Raw genomic sequence first — 25,709 nt, 5'->3', positions numbered from 1 at the left:
TATTACTAGCACACTCTCTATTCATGTATTACTGAGAAACTCAGCTGGAGACTATATCTTATTGGTAGTCAGGAAGAATGGATTAACTGTCAATTTCAGCATTCAGAAAAATACCACAAGCAGTTTGAAAATTTTTAAAAATCAATTAATAAGTACAAACACTCTTCTTATGGCAAACTATTATGGAAAAATGGTCCTGTGAAGCTTAATTTATGCATACATATGTCCCAGCCTTTCATTAATTTATTTGGTCATTTTACTTCAAATACTTTTGAGAATCTACTTAGTCTCAGTCTTACTCTCACCTGAGCAATGGTGATGGGTTAGACATGCATATGACATAGCCATGCCTCCAGGGAGCTTAGAGCCTCATGGAGGAGACTGAAGGAAGTCCACAATTAGAACCCAGTACAGGCCGGGCACAGTGGTTCACGCCTGTAATCCCAGCACTTTGGGAGGCCAAGGTGGGCAGATCACGAGGTCAGGAGATCAAGACCATCCTGGCTAACACGGTGAAACTCCATCTCTACTAAAAATACAAAAAATTGGCCGGACTTGGTGGCGGGCGTCTGTAGTCCCAGCTACTCGGGAGGCTGAGGGAGTAGAATGGCTTGAATCCAGGAGGCGGAGCTTGCAGTGAGCCGAGATCGCACCACTGCACTCCAGCCTGGACGACAGAGCGAGACTCCGTCTCAAAAAAGAAAAAAAAAATGTATTATGTTTGCTAATGAAAATCCTAGCTTGTTTCCTTAGAACCTTCGGAATGCCTAGGAAGGAGATTATAACAGGTTGAAGAAGGTGTGGGACTTGAAGAAGTAAAAACAATGAATGTAATTACTCTTTTAAGAAATGTGGCTGTCAAGGATAGGAGACAGGCAGTGTAATAGTCAGATGAGGATGGAGTTGTCAAAAGGAGAGGGAAAAAGAGTAAATACAAGAAGAGATGTTAAAGGTACAGGAGAGAGAAAACTAACCAACGGCACTGAGTGAAATGCATGAGAGACGTTTACCTCTGGTTGCAACTGCCATGGGGAAAAGTCAGCTTTACTTAAGTAATAAATCATATTATGGTTTATACTAGGGAGATAGACTCCAAAACTACCTATGGTATCCTTCATGGGTACCCTTGAAAGTGACGCATTTTCTATCATTTCACAAAGAGAGCTAGGTTATTTGTCTAATTAAAACAAGAGAAAATACATTTTGTTACATTGTACGATTCAAATTTTTGAAAATCTTGCCTTATATATTTATGTGTTTCCAATTATTTGCACGCTTTGTCTTTTTCTCTCCTTACAAATTATTCATGCATTTTTTTGTTTTCACAATATTCAACAAAGCCATTCTTCTCTTTGATTGTTCCAACCACCATTGATTTTGGTGTAATGGCAACGGCTTGACATAGACTCATGGAACCACACGGTCCCTGAGGGGTTACTTAACTAGTACATATTAAACCATCTGGAATTCTGAAGTTTATTTCCAAGAATATTGATATGTTATTTTTAAAAGCAGGCTGTGAAATAATTGCATTAAAGATTTGGAAATATTTTAGTTTACACATAGAATAAAACGTATAACAAAAATAAGTGAAATATAACGATATTTAATTTCTTGTTTTGAATCAATCATAAAAAATAAAGGAGGATTATGAGAAATAATTGAAAAAAGAGGTAAAGATTTCCATATAGTTCAATAGAGAATGTAAAAATACTGCTTACTGGAATAGATGCCATTTTAGAGTTGTCTTTACCTCAAGACTCTTCTAGAATGAATTAAAAATAAAGATATTTTACACCAATATAGTATCAGATATAGCTTTTTGTTAATATTGAACAACTGTCCAAAAACTATTAATAATATTTATCTCTTTGAAAAAAATTCAAGCACTAGGATAAAATTACCAAAATATCCAAGAGACTTGTTTCATAAATAATACAATAGGCTTTTTATATATTAATTTGTCAGTAGCAATGTATTGCTCACATTGAAAGAAGCTGTGTTAGACCTATTGACAATTTTAAGAGATTCTAAAGAATACTTTTTTCTTTTTTTACTAAAAGGGTCCTAGACTAAAAGAATGGTCTTTTCTAAGGACAGTGGTTTTAACTTAATTAGAAGGATTAGAGAAAAAATGTGAACATATTCTTGGAGCACAGATGACTATAAAAATGCAATAAAACCTCAACAAAAAGCACAGATAATTAACCAGGATATTTCTGTGTAAAATTTTAATGATTAAAGCTTGATATAATGTTTTTGCTAATTGTTCTAAATAACCAATTAATTTCTAGGAGGTTAACTGAGATTCAATTAGCACACCTTTTAGTTTTAGAGGCAAATATAGAACACTTGAATAGTGATTACACTCAATTTACTGAATTTTTATTCTTAATATATTTTAAAATTTTAACTTATCCAAGCTCACTTCTACCTCAGGGCTTTGCATTTATTGTTCCCTCTGCCCAAAATGTTCTTCCCTCCAGTTATCTACATGGTTCCCTCGCTCATTTAATTCAGATTTGCTCAAATGTCACCTTACCACAAATACTTTCCTTGACCGCTCTAAATGAAAATGTACCTTCCCACATCCACATCTCTAACTATCCTCTTGCCATGTTATATATTTGTTTATGGTCTGTCTGCTACACAAGGATGTTAGCTTCATAAGAATACGGACTCAGTTTTGTTCACTTCTGTATCTTCAGCTCAGACAACAGTACTTGGTAGGAGGAATAAAGTCAATAAACATCTATTCAATGAATAAATCTTACATTTACAGTCCAAAGATGGAAAGATGATTTATTTGACATTGAAACAGAGGAGTCAAGATCATTGAATTTTACTCTGTAAGTTATCCACGTCATCCTGCCTATTTATTTACAATATAAGCTCACAACACTAGAGTCAATTTCAGTCTAACTACTTCTTACAATGTTTAAAACAGGCTATAGAAATCTGGGAGACACTAGCTGGCAGATCCCAAAATGTTTTTTTATAGCTTTCTCATGCTTTCAACAACAGGAAACAAAGAAAAACAAAACAAGCAAGCAAGCAATCAACAAAAAAGAAAACACAACCTGAGGCTAGAGGAAGTAGTAGTATTTGTCTTTAAAGGATTATCATGTTCTTTGATTATTTTGATCTTTATAGCTGAAAGAAGGAAAGATGCATACCAAATGTTAAATCTGAACTCTTTTTTTCTTCATTAAGTATACCTTCCATGACAGCCATATAACTGGATTTATAGCATAGCATTATTGTTATGGCAGAAAAAAAATGAGCTTTGGTAAACTAGCCTTGCTGAGATGGAAAGGGTCAAAGTGGACAGGAGAGGAAGAGGAGACCCAAATTTATAAGATGAGAGAAGAATTTTTACCCTCGGCAAACTGCATTGTCGTCCTAAGAGCAGCATATGGGCATAGGTGCTGGTGTTGTAAGTCCAGGAGGAACTTTAAGTATGGAAGGCACCAAGGTGTACCAACTCTACTCCCAGTGGTGCCCACAGGCCAAGAGGGCCTGAATAGTAATCATCTTTCCTGCCAATTATCACTAAAGCCCCAAACAGTTTTCTCAGAAGTGAGATCATCTGATCACAACTTGAGTAATGATCCGATGGAAACTCCAAGAAGGGCTGAGAAGACTATTTCATCCCTCTACACGTTAATTATCTAATTTGCTGGCATAAAGAAAAGTTCATAGATATTGTGTATAAAAGATAAGGTGGTAAAACATAAAACTTCATTTGGAAGTAACAATGAAGAGTGAGGGGAATAGGTAAGTAAAACTGAAGTCCAGATTAAGTTATTAATTGTTACAGTTATCTATAAACCTAATTAGAACAAATGTGGATTACTTCTGACAGACTCTATATTTACCAAATTATTATAATCCAGTTAGAAAACTAAAATCTATATCATTTAATTTTAATATCTACTTCTATCCTAAAAGCTCTTTCAACATAAATGTTTCCCCCTCTGCCTCCACAGGGCTCTGTCCTTATCTGTGTCTCTGATGCTTCCTCCAGAGGCCAGTTGGCAATAGAGAATAGCTGTTTTTAAAGCTTATGCTCTGAATATTGTGATCTTTACACCTAGAGAATCCTACAGGTCTAATAACAGGAAAATAAAGCTCTTTGAGATGCGGCTATTCAATAAAACAATTACTCATTGGCTACCTGCTATGTATACTGCACTGGATACTCCCAGGGACTCAGTGGTAAATAAGACTAAATCTTTACCCAACAAAGACTTTACCGTACAGTAGGAGGAAAATGACAGATACAAGACTGACAGTCATATACGTAGAAAAAGATAAGATATATGCCATAAGAGAAGGAAAGTCAAGGGCTCTGAGAGTCCAGTGTAAAACAATGCTGTGTGTGTTTGTGGGTGCCAACATGGAGACAGGTTATGAGAAATGGATAGTAACAATGGATATTGTGGGCAGAAAGAACAGTATGAGCAAAAGTAAGGCATAAGGAAAAATGCATAGGAATAAAAAGTTCAGTTTATTAGATCACAGGGTATAAACTATGGAGCAGTAGGGAATGAACTGAGAGACCATACTGTAGTTGGCCGGGGATGCTAAGATGCTACATTTGAGCTCAATCAGCAAAAGGGGTATAAGAAAGAATATGAACTAGGTAAGGGTGTTACTGCCTTTAACCTTTTTGGATGATGAAGTGAGGAGACAGAGTGGCTCATCAGGATGCAGCTACTATAGTCCATGTAAGCTGTGATAAAGATCTGGAATGAAAATGATAACATGGGCAAAACCAATAAAACTAAGATAGAGTCAAAAACTAAAAAACTGAGTTTGCAAAGGATTGGCTGCAGGGTCACTGGAGAAGGACATTTTAATGACACCTCTGAGATAGTGAACTTCAGTGACATGAGGGAGCATGAGGCAACCCCATAAATGCTTCATATATTTTCTGGCATTCATTCCCCACTATAACAAATTAATAAACAATTCTCCCATTTTATATATGAAGAAACAGAGGATTTGAGAAAATGGTCAATTTGAACTGTAGTAAGTGACAAAGCTGGAATCTAGATTGAAAACTTCTTGATTATATTATAGCCTTTAGAAGAATGTCAGTGGTAGTAATAATAATGATAACAAAAATATATTTTTCATCCTGTTTGTTCCCAGATATACAAATTAATTGACATCAAATTATCATATGCATGTATGTTTAATCTATTAACCTTATTTAATTTTCCTCATCTCTAGCTAACTGGCAATATTACAGTACAAATAAGATTTTGATACAACGGGTATCAAAATAAATTAAAGGAAAATTAAACCAGAGGGGAAATTTAACCAAGAATGTAAAATATAACTATGCTTAAAGTCCAGTTTAGAGGACAATCTAGGAAAAAATAAAAAATAAAACTTGCAGGTTACATTTCACACTCTGGTGTTTTCTACACAGATGAAGATAATCAAATGAATTATCTAACTACATGATTAATTGGCATATTTTCTAGATTTTCTCCCGAAAATGACAGAATTAGAGAGACGAACACTTATTTTAATGTTACCTAGGGATGGACTCTCAATAAAATCTAGTATGACTTTCAGGTTACTGTTTCCATAAAGAAACGACAAAAATCTGCCCTTATTTTATCACTTCCAAATGTCTTCCAATGGTGTATCACCAGGGCTGTAAACTAGTCAAACACCATCACATTATAGCACATCATAAATTTTTACCTGAACACATGAATACATTTTACATTATTGACCTTTATAGACTGAATTAATTTTGGACACACATACAATATAATATTAGACTGTGAGCAGATATTTAGAAAGCTTTGCTTCTGACCTCTAAAAAAATGCTACTAAAATGAAATAGACTTCCTCTTATTTGTTTCTGGCTTCAATTTACATTTACTTAGCCTCTTTTGGTCAGGATTTATTAGAAGTATTTATTACAAGTAGACAGAAATCTTAAAGGCTCTGTGGTAATTGTGAACTGAGCACTCATTGGAAGCCATTATCTGCCCCTAATACATCATTTAATAGCACAGGAGGTGACATGGTATAGGAAGAACACAGATTTGGGAGCCCATCGATGTGGACCCACCTAGTGTCTCTAATCCTCTGCTGTTCCTACAGGATACCTGTGAAGAACACCTGAGTGGTAATGCTGGGGCAGGTAGAAGAGATGTTGGGAAGATACCTGGGCACACAACTGGCATACTGCGGGCATTCTGAAAATGGAGTTGATATTTCCGGCAGGCTTTCTCAAAGGGGCAAACACTGAGTGGGAGTAAATTAGAGGCAAGGAGACATGACATGAGAAGTGCAAAACAGAGAGGGAGAAAAGTATGTGAGAGGTGGTCAGAAGAGAGGGAAATAATTTTTCATATATAAAAAGCTTCAATAAATTCAGTAGAGATTAATATACACACTATTGCCACGCATGGTGGCTCACGCTTGTAATCCTAGCACTTTGGAGGCCAAGGGGGACAGAATACTTGGGCCCAGGAGTTTCAGGACAGCCTGGGCAACATGGTGAAATCACATCTCTACAAATAATACAAAAATTAGCTGGGTATGGTGGCATGTACCTTTAGTCCCAGCTACTCAGGAGGCTGAGGTGTGAGGATCACTTGAGCCCAGGAGGTTGAGACTGCAGTGAGCCATGATAGAGCCATTGCACTCCAGCCTGGGTGACAGAGTGACATCCTGTCTCAGATAATAATAATACATACACTATTATTTTAAACGCTAGGAACACATTGGTGCAGTTGGTTTTCAATCAAATCCACATCCCCAGCCTTATAATTACTGTTTCTGGAGATAATATACTTTTTAAATAATTCCCAGCATTTTTTTTAACAAAAAATTGGCAGGAGGGAGATGGGTGCATCTTTTCTTCCATCTGTATTTCTCTCCTGCCTCAGCTTGTGGGTGAGTAAATGCTCTGCTGATGTTTGGTGAAATTCTTGGGGCCAGACACCATCTCCTCAACATCTTGTACTTTTAGAGAGTAGATGTGCTTTCAGTGCTTCAAGTAGAAGTGCTTCCACTGTGGCATTGATTTATCCTTATCACATCTGATTTATCCTTAGTGCTAACTAACTAAAAGGGGACATTTTTGACAAGCAAATTTGCTTCTCAAAAGCGAACAGGGCCAGGCGGGGTGGCTTACGACTGTAATCCCAGCACTTTTGGAGGCTGAGGCAGGTGGATCACTTGAGGTCAGGAGTTTGAGGCCAGCCTGGCCAACATGGCAAAACTCCGTTTCTACTAAAAATACAAAAATTAGCCAGGCATTGTGGCATGTGCCTGTAATGCCAGCTACTCAGGAGACTGAGGTAGGAGAATCACTTGAACCCTGGAGGTGGAGGTTGCAATGAGCCAAGATCGTGCCACTGCACTACAGCCTGGGTGACAAGAGCGAGACTCCGTCTCAAAAACAAACAAAAAAAAGTAAATAGGCAGATACCTAGATGATCCCTGTTCTAACATGATGAATGTGAGAGTGTTACAGATGAAACAGGGGGTAGATAACAGGACCAATGGATGGACCACATGCTAAAATGGTCCTTCTCAAAATGCTCTTGAGGATGCTGCTGCACAAGATTTAGAGAAATCTGTCAAGTCCTGAATTGGCTGCCTCTTTAAAATAACATCTTGCAACTTACAAGCCCAGGGAAAATGTATTCTCGGTGTGTCTATAACAGAAGAAAACAGAAACACTGTGGAGGGAACAGAAATACTCCAATTGTCTCATTGCAATATGACTGTTATCACTGCCATGACCAGCCTCATTGATTCACCCAACTCATCACATAATCTTTTGATTATAATTTTGCTTCCCACATATCACTGATACGATTTGCTTTCCATACAGTCTATCTATATGGAAAAATGTACTGATCACATGGAATCTGTTCACAGCATCAGTGAATTCTAATAGCAATTCAAAAGAATAGCTTCTATTTGTGATTGAATTTCTTATGTCATTCAAAAAAAAGGAGCTAATTGTGTAGTCATTAATTAATTATTAGTTGTATACTAAATTGTGCAGTCATATCCTGTGTGGTAATTCTTCTTTTAAAACAACATAAATTCTAGTAATTTATGTACATATATATGTTTAAGTTACACATATGCACATATATAATGAAACACACATATGTCAATATATGTGCTTATAAAGAAGATATGTCCAAAATCTTATCCTTTGTATAAGAATGACTAAAAAAAATGAGTTCACCTGTCTTAGCATTTGGTGTCCTCAGAGCCATTCCCATCACCACAGCTGCTTACCCAGGACTGGTCTCAATTAAATCTTCTGGCATCACACCCACTGTTTTCAAGAACTTCCCAGTACTGATCTCAGCTGCTTCCACAAAACTGACTCTTCAATAATGTGCTGAACTTATTTCCCACTCAATATGACTCTGATTTTGATGGTGGCCCAATATGGCTGTGATTCTGATCCACACAGTCTGACCTGAAGTCCATCAGCCTAGAATCTCATCCAAGTTCTACTACTAAAGAGAGAACTATTTGCATAGCTCTAAAGGCAGTACTTTCTGCTTTAATGACCTCTATCCTGTATTCCTCTATAACTCCATGTTATCCTGTCCCTTAAATGTAAATATGTATTTGGAAAAATTATTTTTCCCCTATATAGTCTCTCCCTCAAATTCCTCATCTATAAAACAGGTTTTGAAAATTAAAAAGACAATGTTAGAGGATGGGCACAGTGACTCACGCCTGTAATCCCAGCACTTTGGGAGGCCGAGGCGGGCAGATCACCTGAGGTTGGGAGTTTGAGACCAGCCTGACTAACATGACGAAACTCTGTCTCTACTAAAAATACAAAAATTAGCCAGGTGTGGTGGTGGGCACCTGTAATCCCAACTACTTAGGAGGCTGAGGCAGGAGAATCGCTTGAACCCGGGATGCGGAGGTTGCAGTGAGTTGAGATCATGCCACTGCACTCCAGTCTGGGCGACAGAGCGAGTATCCCTCTCAAAAAAAAAAAATAATAATAATAATGTTAGGAAGGATAGTTCCACAAATAGTATGTGAAAATATTTAAATTCCTTTCTTCCCACGAGTGGATAGTTTTATCAGTTTCATATCTCCCTAATATACTCTCTAAACTGCAGAAGAAAGAACACATTCACACTATCTCTCCAAGTCAACAGATAAATCTGATATGTCTTTGTTTAGGAGGTTAGCCTTGTCAGGCCAATAATCTGTGTCATTCTCACTCTTCAAATACAATTGCACTGACATATGGGGCAGCTGACTACATTTTGGAGAGGTTAAATGATATTATGAAAGCAGAAGCTTTGATCTTCTGGCCTGCAGTGTGCCTGATGAATACAATCGATAGTGTTCTGCTTCAATATGTGTGGTCTTTTTTCCTAAGAAATCAGTTATTTAAACATGTCTTTATTAAGCATGTTGAACTGCCAGAAGAGCTATCTTAAATAAATGTGTTTTGTTCTGCATTAAATGAATTTCTGAGAATAAAAAGTGTCTTCTCATGTAAAATTTTGTCTTAACATCACATAAGGTAAGACAATGGGCTCTGGTTTTACATAATTTTTTCTCCATGTTTAATCTTCTACAAACTTAAAAAATAAAAATTTTCAATTATTATGGCCTATTGCTCAAATGTAACTGTAAAAAAACATACGTGCATGTTTATACACATTGGTGCTATTATGAACCATCTGAAAAACTGTATAGATTGTTTTTAATTCCATAATTACAACTTTACAAGCTTATAGCCCCTTAGGAACCATTACAGACTACCAAGTAAATAATATACACATTGAAAAGCCCCTGGTCGCACTGTCCAATAATCATCACATATGCAAAAAAAAAAAATCTAAATCACAGGCTTGTTTTATATGATGAGGTCCTGCTGGTACAGGGTTTCTTATTTTAGGGTCCATGATGAACTCCAGGGGTTCCATAAACCCCTGACACTGTATGTAAAAATGTGACAGGCATTCTTCTGGACAGAGGTTTCATAGCTTTCCCAGACTGTTAAAGAAGTCCTTTATACTTCCATATCAAAATAAATAAAAGATTAAGAGTATTATACTTCAACTATGAGGAATAAAAATATGAGAAAAAAAGATAAACAATTAAATTGAGATTTGATTATTGTAGTCAGAAAAGGAAAATTAGCAACCCCACTGTGTCTTATGTTGTTGTTTGTTTGTATGCTTTTGGTACCAGAAATCAATCAGAAAGTTATTTTTATTGTTTATGTGATTAAATTGATTTAATTAGGAGAGGAAGGTATTAAAAGACACAAGCAATTCTCAAACTTGAGTAGGCTCAACAACCTGGGGATTTGTTATAGTACAGAGGCCGGCTCCACCTCCTACAAATTCTGTAGGGCTGTGGTGGAGCCCCAAATCTGAATGTTTAACAAGCACATGGGATGTTACAGATATAGGTAGTCAACAGAACCCCTAGTGAGAAACACTTCATTTCTTCCAATCCATTACAAATTTATCTATAGTTTGTTGTAATTTGTAAACTAGATATCCCTGAGGCAAGATTCTGTTTATTGGCATTTTTTCTAAAAAGCAACAACTAAAGCTCTTACCAACTTTACGATACAGAGTAAATCCAAAGAAAGAGAAACATTTATATGCCAATGGCTACTTTTAATAATTTTCAGTATATCAAATGATAATTTCAGAAGTCATTTTATTAACTACTGTTCACTAAAATAGGAATAAGTGAAAACCAAATAATCACAAAGTTACATCACAAATATTACAAGACTGAGGGTTAAATATAAAAATTTATTTTATATTCCGAGACAGTTTCTCGGCTTAACAATAACATTTTTAACATATCCATAATGTTGGAGTTATAGGATCAAAAAGCTGTCAGGAAAGTTATGAGACTTCTAGTTAATTCTCAAACATTCTTTAGTTCTACATGTCTGGGAGGAAAAAAAGGAAGGGGTTTTATTGCAAGGTCTAAAATAAACAGGCCATACAAATTTGACAGCTCATTATGATAAGTGAAAAAGTAAGAAATCAAAAGAAATCAAGGATATAGGCAACATCTTAACCATTATTCCCAGTTTGGTGTTTTTAAACTATGGATAATTTGAAACCATAAAATCTTAAAAGATATTGTGGGAGGGTACAGTGCTTTTAATTGTAAACTTCAAAATGATATCACCCTGATAATTGCTAAAACTGCATTTACACCCTGCAGGGTACAAGTAATAAGGCCAACCTAGTATTCCTCAAAACATAGCCATCATTTTAATAGCTCTACCATACGTCTCAGCAGTGCAATTAATTTTCTGGCATTTATGCAAGTTTTCTATGGTGAATCCATGTGAACTCAGACATTGTGAGGCAATTTTTATATGCAGGATACACAAATAGCCTTGTCACTCAGGAACTGCCTCCTTAATGCAAAAACACCAGCATATCTGTCTCATTTCCATTGTCCCCAGACATGGCATGTGCAGCACATAAGGGTGGCTGACAGAAAACTGCAGTAACCGTGGCTGGTCTATAATAGTCTGGCAACAAAGCTGGGTGGCAAATATGGTGCTCTGACAAGTATGGAGACACCCAACCACAAAGAATCAGTACTAGATAATATCTCTTTACACTCATCACTTCTGGGTCAATTTGCAATAATCAAAGTCTTCTTAAAATGACATTCATATAAAATACAAGTTTAAGTGTTTACTATTTAAATTAGTTTCCGGAATCAGTGGGAAATATGATGTCACATTGACAGTATTTTTTTATGTGCCACCCGGGTTCTAAATGTCAGACTTAAAACAGCCAAGAATATTTTTCACTGTTTGACTCAGTCATACATATTGCAACAGAATGATAATAATATTTGTTCACAATATTTTAATTTATAAAAATTAGAGATGAAATTCCATTAGGAAAATTCATAAATGCGATAAATTTAAAACCCATGGCAAAGAATTGATTTCCAACAATGCAAATTTCATATATTATATTAAATCTGTTTATGTAAAGGAATACATTTATACTATTTTCTTGTATGCTATTTTATGTATCACTTTTCAAACTCATAGCTGTCCAACTGACTTTGACATTAGAATATAATGACATTCGGACAGAGTAGAGGTGTGAATGCTGCTCCAAAGACAGTGAAGAGAATCATTTCATTTCAGTGATAATGCCAGGAGAAAAAGAATAGTCACTGGTGTCCTGTCTCAGCCAAGGAAAGACGCAGAAGACCAAAGTTCCTTCAGATCCACCTCAGTGTTCAGCATCCTTCTAGGAAAAACCTGAAGACCTAATAAAGTTAATGACCTTCTGATTCCATCACAGAAAAGTTCAGTGAGGGCACCCACCCTCCAGAGTACAGAGCTTCACCTTCCTGCTTGGGCCTTGAGCTCTTCTCAATTAAGATGAAGGGCCTTGCACAAGTTACTTATGTACTCTAAGGCTAATCTTACCTGTCTGTAAATTTGGATATTGATGAGAACTTTGTAAGGTTGCTTGGAAGATAAAATGTAATAATGTATGTGAAACATTTGGCACAGCACCTGGCATATAAAAGTACTTAAGTGTAGCATTAATGTATTATTTAACTAATAATAAAAATTGTTAATGTTTTAATACCCATAATAAGTTTGATTCATGGAAAATCTCCATTTCCAGCAAACAGTCAAACATTATCGTGGTGACATTTTTCCTCTACAGATAAGATAAAGCCAGACAACTTGGCATGCAGCATATGTTCTAAAATTGTATAAGCTACCAAAGGCAATGGAAAAGCAGATGAGTGCATTTTAAAAATTAAAATGTCTTTTGATTGCTCTGCCTTATGTCCTGTGTTGAAGAGAGGCACTGACAGAATCAGTATCTTTATAAATGATGGATTTTGTACAGCATGAAAAAGGCATAACAAAGTATATTTCAAATTTTGTTTTGAAAGCACCGATTCCCATACATCTTTGAAATTAAATTTCCCTCATGGTTCATCTTTAAACCCTTTACCTTGTACTAAGAGGAATATATGAGTAAGGAAAGAAAATTTATCGGGCAGGTGTGGTGGCTCATGCCTGTAATCCCTGCACTTTGGGAGGCCGAGGCAGGCGGATCACCTGAGGTCAGGAGTTCAAGACCAGCCTGACCAACATGGTGAAACCCCGTCTCAACTAAAAACACCAAAATTAGCCGGGCGTGGTGGTGGGCACCTGTAGTCCCAGCTACTCAGGAGGCTGAGGCAGGAGAATTGCTTGAACCCAGGAGGTGGAGGTTGCAGTGAGCTGAGATAGCGCCACTGCACTCCAGCTTGGGCAACAAGAGTGAAATTCTATCTCAAAAAAAAAAAAAAAGGAAATTTATCTTTTACAATTTCATTCAAATGTAAACTGCAGATAAATATTAGAAATCACATAAATGAATTATTTTGCTAGTCTGATTTTTCTATATCATCCCCCTTTTTGTCATTCCTCCTGAATATTCCTCCTGAATATTCTCCTCCTTTTTGTCATTACTCCGTGTACCTGAATGTCACTTGTATTTCTTTTTTTCTTATGTTTTCATAAATACAATGAAAAGGCTAGTGTTTCTAACACAGTGCTTTGTTTCTGCTTATCTGATAATGCAATAACTAATATTTCATTATAATATAATAAATGTTTGTAGAATGAATGACCGAAATGTCAGGTCTAACTCTCTGCTTTCTTTTTTATTATTACATTTCCCATAGGTTTTCACTGTCTACTTGGGCTGCACGCCAAAGAGACCATTCAATTTTTCTATTGTAGATTTGTGAATTATGTATAAAAAATGCATTGCACTTTACAGAACTTTGGCATTTATCCACTTACACTGAGTAAGCTTAAGGTGAAAGAAGAAAGATCTTTTTTCTTAGGGGTAATTACCAAATTTCTACTGTCATAATACAAGTCATTTTTTTCCCCCAAGATAAAGCTAAACAGTTATAGGAAACTGATCCAAAAAAAGATTCTTGCTCTTCACATTAAAACATATAACTTTACTGTACTCTGTGGTACACAGTATCAAGACATGAGGACTCTGAATCATAGTGCTTATTTAGGAAACATCAATGATGATACTCAACATGACGATAAAGTCTACAGAATGCTTGGGGCTATCACACTAGCATCTGTAAAACATGGTACAACATTTAGAAACATTTAATTAATGCCACATAATAGCACATATTTGCCTTATTCTTCTCTTGATTCCAGAGATTTCCATGGAGCACCACATCTACTCTACACAATAACACCTCTTTTTGGATTTTCTGTGGCAATGTGTGTTTACAGTAAAGTTCAGGAAGGGATAAGAAGAATTTGATTTCCACATGTAAGTGAGATTATATAGTATCTGTCTTTCTGTGCCTGGCTTATTTTACATAACATAATGTTCTCCACGTTCATCTATGTTGTCGCAAATGATAGGATTTCCTTCTTTTTAAAGGCTGAATAGTATTTTCCACATTTTCTTTATCCACTCATCATCCATTGATGGGCACTTAGGTTAATTCCACATTATGGCTATTGTGAATAATGCTGCAATGAACACAAGACTGCAGATATCCCTCCAACATACTGATTTTATTTCCTTTGAATATATACTCAGTTCAGGGGATTGCTGGATCATGTAGTAGTTACAGAGTAAAACAGTGGAGGTTGGGGAGACTGGGAAGGTGTTAGCTGAAGGATGCAAAATTTCAGTTGAACAGGAAGAAAAAATTCAAGAGATCTATTGTATATCAGAGGTACAATAGTCAATAGCAATATACTGTGTACTTGAAATTTGCTAAGAGAGTAGATTTTAAGTGCTCATCACAAAAAAATGAACTTTGTGAAGTACTGCATACGTTAATTAACTTGATTTAGCCATTCTACAATGTATACATATATCAAAAGATCATGTTGTCGCTTCAATAAGTGGTGCTGGGACTGGTGGATGTCCACACGCAGAAAAATGAAATCGGACCCTTATAACATTGGACAAAAAGCAACTCAAAATGAGGTAAAAACTTCGGTGTAAAAACTGAAACTAAAACTTCTGGAAGAAAACATATGGCTAAAGCTTCACGACACTGGTCTGGGCAATAATTTTTTTGATATGATCCCAAAAGCATAAGCAACAAAAGTATAAACAGACAAATGGATTATGCGAATTTAAAAATCTCTGCACAGCAAAAAATAAAAATAAAATGAAAATAAAAAAATAAACAGACTGAAGTGACAGTCTATGGAATGGGATAAAATATTGGCAAGCCATACATCAGATAATCAATTAATGTCCAAAATAAATAAGGATCTCAAAGAACTCTATCGCAAGACTTAAAAATAGGCAAAGGGCTTGACTAGACATTTTGCAAAAGATGACGTACAAATGGCCAACAAGTATATTTTTTAAAAAAGCTCGACATCACTAATCATCAGATAAATAAAAAAGATGAAACTAACAAGTCTTGGAGAGGATGTGGAGACAAGGAAACACTTGTAAACTGTTGGTACTGCAAATTAGTAAGGCTATTATGGAAAACAGTATCAAAGTTCCTCAAAAAATAAAAAACAGCTGGGCGTGGTGGCTCATAACTGTAATCTCAACACTTTGGCAGGCTGACGTGGGAGAATCACCTGAGGTTAGGAGCTCAAGACCAGCCTGGCCAACATGGTGAAACCCCATCTTGACTAAAAAATACAAAACTTAGCCAGGCATGGTGGCGCATGTCTGTAATCCCAGCTACTCAGGACGCTGAAGCAGGAGGACTGCTTGAACCTAGGAGTCGGAGGTTGTAGTGAGCCGAGATTGCACCATTGCACTCCAGCCTGAGAGACAGAGCCAGACTCTGTCTCAAAAAAAAAAAAAAAAAAAAAATAGAACCACCATATGATCCAGCAATCCCCCTACTGAGTATATATCCAAAGGAAATGAAATCAGTATGTTGAAGAGACATTTGCACTTCCATGTTCACTGCAGCACTATTCACAATAGCCATAATATGGAATCAACCTAAGTGTCCATCAATGGATGATGACTGGAAAAAGAAAATATGATATCTATACTCAATGGAATACAATTCAGCCTTAAAAAAGAAAGAAATCCTATTATTTACAAAAAAAAGATGTAACTGGAGAACACTGTTAAGAGAAATAAGCCAGGCACAGAAAAACAAATACCACATGATCTCACTTATATATGGAATCTAAAAAGTTGAACTAATAGAAATAGAGAGTAGTTACCAGTGGCTCAGGAGATGTTGGTCTAAGATACGAAATTGCATTATGAGGACTAAGTTCAAGAAACCTATTGTACAACATGGTGACTACAGTTAATAACAATCTGTATTCCTGAAAATTGCTGAGATAGTAGATTTTATGTGTTCCCACCACAAAAAAATAAGTGTGTGAAGTAATGCATATGTTCATTCGCTCAATTTAGCAATTGCATATTTCAAAATAAGTTGTACATAATAAATAAATGCAATGTTTATTTGTCAATTAAAACTACATTTAAAATAAAATTACAAAATGAAAAAAAGTTAGAAGTGAACTCTGGGAAAGAAGACCTTCTACTAAATTAGCCTACTAAACACATAAAAATTGTTCCCACAAGAACATAGATAAAATGTCCTTGGATTACTCATTGCCTCAATTCAAACTGCTTCACTTTGTTGATAACATTGACTGGTAGACCCACCACTAGCCCTTAGCTTGGAGGGGAAAAAAATAAGTACGTGTGTGTGTATACATATATATATATTTTGTTTTTGTTTTTGTTTTTCAGCAGCTTGCAAGTGTTATCAGCCAGTTAGGCGGGGAAATGTGATCCAGTCCCTTCTACTCTGAGGTATCTTAGGTCAGCTCTCTGTGTAACAGCTAATTTGGGGTTCCTCAATCATTCGCTGTTTGAGCTCAGGAGAATGTTCTGAAATGAGCACCAGGAGAGAGATCTGATCACATCCCAAAGGATTATCAGTGCACATGTTCTACAGTTAGAAACATTTAGAGAAAAAAAGCAGCTCGGCAGGCGGGCTCTCGCTTGTAATCCCAGAATTTTGGAAGACTGAGGCAGGAGGACTGCTTAAGCCCAGGAGTTGGAGACCAGCCTGGGCAACAAAGAGAGACCTCATCTCTACAGAAAGTTAAAACAACAAACAAACAAAAAAAACAGCCTGAGTTACAGAGTGAAACCATGTCTCAAAAAAAATTTTTTAAAGAAAATTGTAAATAATAATAAACACTGACTCATCTAATCACTGAATACTTATGAAAGCATTATATTTAATATTTTAGATAAGGTATTATAAGAATTAGGGATACATAACTGCTTCCAAGCAGCTTCCAGTCCAAGAAGTAATTTAACACAGAAGTTAAAAGAATATATGGCCACCCTGCCCATATTACCTTGTCTCCCCTTACCAGCTTCCTGCACACCAGCTACAAGCACACTGGCACCCACCCCCAGCCTCTGTAGCTCCTTGTCACAAAGTTGCCTGCAGACTGCCGAAACTGCTTTGCCTACACCCACAGGGATAGGAAAGTGCAGGGAGTTCATGCCACCTCCCAGACTTCTGCCTGTAGCTAATGACTAACAGGGGTAGGGACGTACAAACACTCTATCCATCCCCCTGGCTTCCTAAGTGGGACTCTAAGGTGAGCCTCAGACTATCTGCAGAGCTACCCTGCAGAACTAAGTTACATTACACCCACCTCCTCCTGGGATTTTACAGGATCTCTCACCATTGCTTGGCTTCCTGCCATTCCATGTCTACTTCCCAACTCTGCTACTGGTTTTTTCCTAGGAACACTTCCTCGTCTATCATTTTTACATGAATTACCTCAAGGTCAGCTTCTGAAAGAAGACAGCTGTTATTAGTATTAATTCTATTATAACTAAAAGTGACGGAAAATAATATAAAGATGAGTGAATCAGTTTATCTAAAAGTTGTACAAAGTAGTACAAGAGTTCAAAAGAGAAACTAATAGTATCAGGATCAGTGTAGGATTCCTGGAGCAAGTACAGCAAAGTTAAGGGAAATCTGGTTGCCAAAATCTCCAAAGGCTTTGAGTGTCAAGATAATGGGCTTATAGCTTATTCAATAGAAAACTGAGAATTATAGAAATGTTTTAAGTAGGGAAGACCATGACATATGATTTTTAAAGTTTAGCTTAAATAATTTGGCAGAAATATCACTAAGTCCTAGAACTTTTCTATCTTTTGTGGATGTAGTAGTGGGAACTCTTTAAAACTGGCAGACATGCTGTGTTTTTCAGCTCTTTCTCTCCAAATCTGAATGCTGGTATGAAATATATTAAAGAAATATCACCAATGACCCAGAATTCTGTCTATTCTAAAGTACGGGTGCACTCTGAAAGTAAGCACACACCCTTTGGCTCAGTCAAATCATCCCCAGTCCTTAAACAGACTGTGGCAGTGTATCAGTCCATTCTCACACTGCTATAATGAACTGCCTAAGTCTGGGTAAATTATAAAGGAAAGAGGTTGAATTGACTCTCAGTTGTACAGGCCTGAGGAAACCTCAGGAAACTTACAATTGTGGTGGAGGGGGAAGCAAACATCTCCTTCTTCACATGGCAGCAGGAGAGAGAAATTCCAAGCAAAGGGTGAAAAGTCCTTTATAAAACCATCAGATCTTGTGAGAACTCACTGAGTATTATGAGAACAGCATGAGGGTAACCATCTCCATTATTCAATTACCTCCTACCGGGTCCCTCCCACGACACATGGGGATTATGGAAACTACAATTCAAGATGAGATTTGGGTGGGGACACAGCTAAACCATATCAGGTAGCATGCAAATATTCACACTTTAGAATCATACTGTAGTTGGCAATGGTCTACAGATTCTTCATCCCTTCATCCTTGGTCTCTCATTGCTGGGTATGGCTATTTATAAATCAAAGCTCTAGGCCCCAGCACAGGTTTTTAAAGCATCTTTTGTCTTTCAGCCACACGATAACAGTAAATGTATATCGTTTAATCACTATAGTGTCATACTCCTTGAGGAAGTATTTCCACTTTCCTCACTTAACAGTGTCCACCTTTATGATGGCTTTTTGATAAAGAATATCTCCTATTTAATTCTTAGCTACACATAGCATTTATTGCTCTAGGAGCTAGAACGCTGCTGCTTGATATATAAAGGTGCTCATGTTTGAAGTACTTGACTTTAAACCAACAATTTTCAACCTGACTGCACAGTGGATCCCAAGGAGAGATTTAAAGACATAAGATTCTCAAGCTCCGTACCATCCCAATTACCAAGGCCACAGCATTTTTTTTAAGATTTTTTAGGTAATTATAAACTGCAGCCAGTATAAAGTTTCACCACTTCAGACTGATAGGTCTGGATTTTAGATATATCAATTTTAAAATTAAAATGAAAAGTTTTAGGTAATATTTGGCCAATAGTTAAAAACAAAGATAGAGCTGTATCATTCTCATCTGTTTATGAGTTATTCTCACAAATGGGATCCTCATGAGACAAAACTGGTATTTATTTTAATCATCTTAAAGAAAAGGAAACAAATCCTTCAAATGTTATGTAATATACTCAAGTTCATAATCATAAGCAGTAGAATAAGACATCCATCTTCCACTTCTTCTTCTTTTCTTCCCAAAGGCCTCAGAACACTAGTCTTCTAATTCCAAGCAGAAAGTTCCATCCACTGGGATACATGCCACTTGGTTTGATGAATCAAAATACAGCATCCTTCAGATCCCTTTGTTGAGCAATACAATTATTTGTATATGTTACTTTTTTTTCTGTTTGGCCGAAAGATTTAATATGAGCTAAGGAAAATGAAGCCATTACTGCTATAAGATCTAATCCCTTTCCATCATCTTTCAGGATATTGGCACTGCATATATTCAGAATTCCCCAAAGTCAGCTTGTGATAAAAATGTCTTCAGAGATGGCAGAATATGTTTCCTTTGGTACATGTTCATTAAAAATATACACGTGTTCACTACTGTGGATATGTATGTATTGACAGATGAAACAGGCTGATTTAGGAAGAGATAAAAGCACACTTGGAATTTATTAGCCTTTCAACCAAGATATAAAATTCTGAAATAAAGAATGTATTCCTAGTCAACAATTTTCCTCTGCTCTTTGCCATCTTACACAGTACTGGACTGAATGTGCCATAAGGACATGTTCATCCGTTTATCTCCATCTCCAGTACAGTGCCTGGAATAGAGTGGATATTTGTGAATGAAAGAGGAAATAAGAGACATGTGTATGTGTGTGTGTGCGTGTGTGTGTGTGTGTGTGTGCGTGCGTGTGTGTGGCGGTGGCGTGGGGGGTGGTAATAGAATGAAAATGCCTTTAGAAAAGATAATTCCAACAGTATTCTTCATTAGCGCCCTCATCAGGAAGCCTGGGTTTGAAGAATATTGAAATGACAAGACCATGTGCAAATACTGCTTGCTATTTCTTTTATCTGAAGAATTTTACTGTTCTCACATTCTCTATCAACCTAGTTTTACTTGATGCAATGTTGCTATAAAAATCATTTTTTCTTCCTATTAACATCCCACTTAGTTCATCACAACTGAGATAATATCACCTCTAAAATGCAAAACATCAACTGCAAAGACTAAGAAGTCTAAGCAACAGATGTTTACAAGTTAGACTAGCCAATTTCAAGAAACACCCATGGGGTAGAGGTTTTAAATAAAAACAGCCCGTAGCTATTTGCATCTCTCCTTTACTTGGCTCAATGTTCTGGTAAGAATAGAAGCAAGTTCAGGGTTCACTTTTTAAGAATTGAGGCAAAAGCATAACTTATTTGGAGTGCCAGGAAGGGGAAAAATCCTTAGCCTATGAGGACTTAACTAAATAAGTAAGAAAAGCTATTCATTGAGGCCAGCTTCCCAAACTTTCCTATCACATTGAGGTTTACACACACCTAGAAATGATAGGGTTGAAAGCCTAATAACAACTCAGCATATACACACTGAGTGCTGCTCCAAGTTTAACACTTTAATAGGGCAAAAATATAGCTCCTGCATGGTTAGAAAAAGAAGATGCATATAAAACATTCATATAAAAATGTAAGCTTCCAAAAGCATAGTTATAAAATTAGAATGGGTAGAATTCAAAGAAAAGAGAGATTGGGATGAGTCAGAGAGACCCGGTAAAGTGTTCATGTAGGAAAAATATAGAGTATTTAAAGATGCTGGAAGAAAAAAAGGGAAGTAATTTGTATATATATTAGATGAATAATAGAAACTCAAATTTCCTACAAGTTTGTCCAACTGGTATTTTCACTTGGAACCCTTTAGCATCACTGATCTTGGTTTTCTCTTCTCTGTAACTATCAGAAATATAAGGTATACAGTCATTACTCAGTATCCGTGGGGCATTAGTTCCAGGACCTCCTGTGTATACCAAAATCCATGCAGACTCACTGAAGTCCTACAGTCGGACCTACAAAACCCACATACATAAAAGTCAGCCTTCCTTATTACATGGATTTCACATCCAGAAAATACTGTATTTGCAATCCACATTTGGCTGAAAAAAACCTGATTATGGGTGGGCCCACAGAGTTTAAATTTGTGTTGTTCATGAGTCAACTGTATAATAAAAATCAGAAAGGTGAAGAGAAACCCAAATTACACAATTCACTTGTGATAACACAGGATTTGGTGTTAAGTATAAAAGGAAAACATATCACATAAGCAAAAATTGTTAAATCTCTATTTCTCATGTCACTTTTGTATTATTCTTTTTGATGACTGCATGTCTACCTATGAAATGTTTGAAAGTTATTACATTTTATTTATGTCAAAAGACTTGTGAGCTATTTGAATTCTATGCCATTTTTAAACTATTGCAGATGACTGGATTCTTCATATTATTAAACTGTTCTTTGCCATAGAAGATATCACATTTTATAGTATTTGTACTCTAATTCAGAAGTGTAGCAAGCTACCAGCAAATAGAAGTACATATATTGATTCACTCCAAGCATATAAACCTATAATAGAATATTCCACTTCAACATCCATTTGTCTCAAAAGTCTACAATGACCCCTTGAAAAGTCAAAACACTTCTATTCAATTGGTGTTTAAGGTTGTTTTCCAATTAACATCTTAAAACAAATTTCTTCTCAAATAATGTTAAATTCTTTTGTTCAGTATTCCCTCTGTCACTCAAACTAAGTAATTTTGTTTGGCTTTACTTGTTGAGATTTAGTCATAGGCCTGCATACAATAGCAAATCTCCTCAAATCATTCTAAATTGGAAATAATTCTTGATGAAGAGTATATGTCTAATACTGACCATATAAATATGGTTGCCATATGGTGATGTAGAAGGAACATAAAATAGGACATCAGGAATTGTCACATCTGTTAGCCTTGTACAGCAGGATTTAAATCAGATGGTAAGATAAACTCTGCCATCAATCTGGGTTGGTTACTTTCTTTAGACAACAGCATTTGTGAAGAAGCACATATGTATCCATGTAGTATGATCAGGCTCTGCCTCCTCTTCCTCATAGATCTGTCCTGGTGTGAACTGAAGTTTAGATGGCCTGAAAGTTATTTCATCTGGTCAGAAAACATGTGTATATGTTAGCTACTAAGAGATCATTAAGGGGAGACGAGTAACAGAGATTTGGTTAAAGGGGATGCTATTTAAAGGGGATGTGAGCAGTTAAAGGGGATGTGAGCAATAGAGGCAGGGAGCGGAAGGAAATAAACCTACAAAAATGGGATTGAATATCTAAATTCCAATACCTGAAAAATGTTAGTGAAAACAAGGTAAAACTAATTCCTCTCTCATAATCTATGCTTTAGCTAAACACTACCTTCTTCAAAATGCTCTGTACGTCTGGTTCCCTCTGCCAGAATCGCTTTCGTCCCAACACTTATCTAACTCCTCTTTATCTTTAGGACACGGTTGGGGTTCAGAGAATGACACTGCAAAGTATGGCACTTTGGCATGCTGAGTGCTTTGAATTAAAGGAGAACCAAAGCTTCTCCGATCTTCTCCTGCCCTCCTGTCTCTCACCCATCTTTCTCCCCCAAAGGGCAGGGCAGAGGCCTTCTCATAAGTTCTCTTACCTACCTGACGACAGAACCTCCAAAGTGGAACTTATCTGTCATTTTGTCATTAATCCCCATTACGGGAATCTCATGAACCAGGGAAGAGTGTATCACAGGAGCAGAGATCAAGGTCAAAATCATGCCCGGACTTTGTCACAGGCTATCACCTATTCTTCTGAGGGTTGTTCCTAGAAAACTTCTATTACCTGAGAGACTTTAGCTGCACCATAAGACAACCTTTATTCACCCATACATTTCCCCCATTACCCTCCCGTAACTTGCGTCGCCACCACCCGTCAGAAGCCCCAAACCCCTGTTCTTTCTGTAGCTCTGATCCTATATAAGTTTCAATAATCTTACCCTTTCTTAAGTCTCATATTTCGTGATGATAAGGACAGGATGCAGGGAAACACTGGGTAGAAGAGGGCGAGGTCACTGGTGAGGGCTCCACCCTCAAGCCTGGACTCACAGCCCTAAATAAAAATATGCATTCCTGTTGTCCCGACCAAAAGATACCTTTTCCAAAACCACCCTGGCCCTCCACACACCTTGCCCTGCACCCATAAAAACCCCAAGCTCCCCTGGCAAAGGGCCAGAGTGGCTCGGCAGAGAAGGAGAGAAGCAGCATCTGAACACTGAGAGGAGAAGAGGCAGCTGAACATTGGGGACTATGGTTCATCCCCAGCCAAACTCCAGGGGAAGATTATCTTCTTGCTCCATCCCCTTTCCAGCTCCCCATCCTATTAAGAGTCACTGCCACTGCTCAGTAAAACTCTCTGCATACATCACCCTTCAATCCATTTGTGTGACCTGATTCTTCCTGGATTCTGGACAAGAATACAGGACACACTGGGTGCTGGAACCCAAAAAGGCTGTCACACAGAGTCTTCACTGAGTGTTTAACACTTAAGCTGTGTGCAGTGGCAAAGCTAAAAGAGAATTGTTTGTACCACACACCCTCTGGGGCTCCAGAGGTCATGGACAACCCCTAGATATTGTTGCAGGCCGGTACAGGGTGCATTCCTGCCAGCACCCAAAGGCACTTGCCCCAGCTCATGCACCTGCTCACCTGTCTACCCCTATCCCACAATGGGTTTGAGTGGCTGAGTAAATCAGCCACCCTGAAGGTATGTATTACAGCACTGAATAGATAAGACCAGGATCTAGTTACTTGAGTTCACATAAAGAACTGGACCAGATAAGAGGAAGGAGCCTCACTCGTAGAGCTTGAGTAGAAATTCAGAGCAAAAACTACAAACACTCAGACTAAGCATTAACTAGCATGGGGTCTTTAGCTGTTCCTAGTTTCAGAACAAGAATGATCCCATAGCATTGGGCAGAGCTAATCCTCTAAGTGGACGTTAAATTAGGGGAAAAAAAAAAAATGTAGACAAGAGTCAAATCAGTCATCATTGCCAAAGATTCCACTTGCTGAAGTTGTAAAGTTCTTAAGAAGTGCAATAGAATATATCAATCTTATTATTTATATACTGTTATGCACTAAATGGTTGTGTCTCCTCATGATTCATATGTTGAAGTCCTAATCCCCAACAAGACTATATTTGTATATAGGACCTCTGAGGAGATGATAAAGGTTAAACAAGGTCATAAGGATAGGGCTCTAATTTGATAGGTCTAGTATCCTTATAAGAAAAGAAAAAGGCATGAGAGTACTTTTACTCCACCACATAAGGATATTAAGAAGGTGCCCATCTACAAGCCAGGAAGAGAGCCCTCACCAGGAACTGAATTATCTAGCACTTTGATCTTGGATTTCTCAGCTGCCACAGTTGTAAGAAATACATATCTGTTGTTTAAGCCACCCAGTGTGTGGCATTTTGTTTTGGCAGCCCAAGCAGACTAATACGTGCCACAAATTTATTTTTGTGTATAATGTCTCCAAGTAATTTGAATAAATTGTCTTGTTAGCATTATTTTAGCACCTTGGAGCTAGGAAAACAACAAAGAAAAATCAGATGTCTACTGATGTTGGTAGACAGATAGTCCTAAAATCACAATGGGCTAATTAACCTTTCCACTTCATCTACTATGGAATTTTCCCATTATCTACTAACAGTATCCAACAGTTTAGTAGTGCATAAAATGGAGCTCTCAATGCGACTTTTGAAAACCATCCTACACCTGTCATCCTGTAAGTCATCCTATAGTTGCTTGACTGACAAGGTTATACAATAACTGATCCAAGAAAACTTAAGCCACAGTCTTAATGATGATGGAGGATCCCTTGACTATTGCTACTGTTAGCTTTGTTGGTTTTCCTTTTGCTGATGAAAATGATGGAAATGTTTTAAAAATCCATAGCATCCTGGAAGTTGGGGGTTATGTAGGGCTGACTCAGCAGCTGTTAAGGTGAAGTGGTTCCCGTGACCATTGGTTGCATTACTCTCTTCAGGAGACTGGGAGCCCTACCCAGAATGTCATATCTGGGAAACTTCCTTAGACTGTGTACAGACTTCCTGTTGATGATGGATGGATGTCATAAAAGAAAGTTATGAGGTGTAAATTACCATCACAACTGAATTTGTCCCTGCAGTGATAAGGGCAGTGGTCTGCTTACTTTTCAAAGGGACTGTAATATATAGTGTTATAAAGC

General features: G+C 37.1%; 1 protein-coding gene and 1 long non-coding RNA gene across 5 annotated transcripts in view; both read right to left on the bottom strand.

Annotated features, from left to right (window-relative positions):
- NKAIN2 (sodium/potassium transporting ATPase interacting 2) overlaps positions 1-25,709 on the bottom strand; it is a 1,018,833-nt gene that overhangs the window by 955,644 nt on the left and 37,480 nt on the right. The window lies entirely within an intron of this gene.
- LOC129534494 (uncharacterized) lies at positions 16,768-25,310 on the bottom strand. Its single transcript, XR_008681103.1, has 2 exons — positions 23,456-25,310; positions 16,768-22,581 (listed from the first exon to the last, which is right to left on the bottom strand). It is a non-coding gene; the product is annotated as an uncharacterized lncRNA (long non-coding RNA).

Source organism: Gorilla gorilla, chromosome 5 (genome assembly GCF_029281585.2).
Source record: "Gorilla gorilla gorilla isolate KB3781 chromosome 5, NHGRI_mGorGor1-v2.1_pri, whole genome shotgun sequence".
Lineage (NCBI taxonomy): Eukaryota > Metazoa > Chordata > Mammalia > Primates > Hominidae > Gorilla > Gorilla gorilla.
This window is presented reverse-complemented; position numbering and strand designations above follow the sequence as displayed.